Here is a 292-nt window from a genome sequence, read left to right as displayed (position 1 = left end):
ACACACACACACACACACACACACACACACACACACACACACACACAGAATCCGACGCAGACTCCAGGCTCTGAGCTGTCAGCACAGAGCCTAATGCAGGGCTTAAACCCACAAACCATGAGATCGTGACCTGAGCCTGAGCCAACGTTGGAAGTCCAACCGACTGAGCCACCCAGCCACCCCTGTAGGCAATATTTAAAAAGGCTTTTCCGGGGCGCCTGGGTGGCTCAGTGGGTTAAGCTGCTGACTTCGGCTCAGGTCATGATCTCGCGGTCCGTGAGTTCGAGCCCCG

The sequence above is a fragment of the Panthera uncia genome (assembly GCF_023721935.1).
Source record: "Panthera uncia isolate 11264 chromosome E2 unlocalized genomic scaffold, Puncia_PCG_1.0 HiC_scaffold_19, whole genome shotgun sequence".
Lineage (NCBI taxonomy): Eukaryota > Metazoa > Chordata > Mammalia > Carnivora > Felidae > Panthera > Panthera uncia.
The sequence above is the reverse complement of the archived record's forward strand: the minus strand, read 5'-3'. Positions refer to the sequence as shown.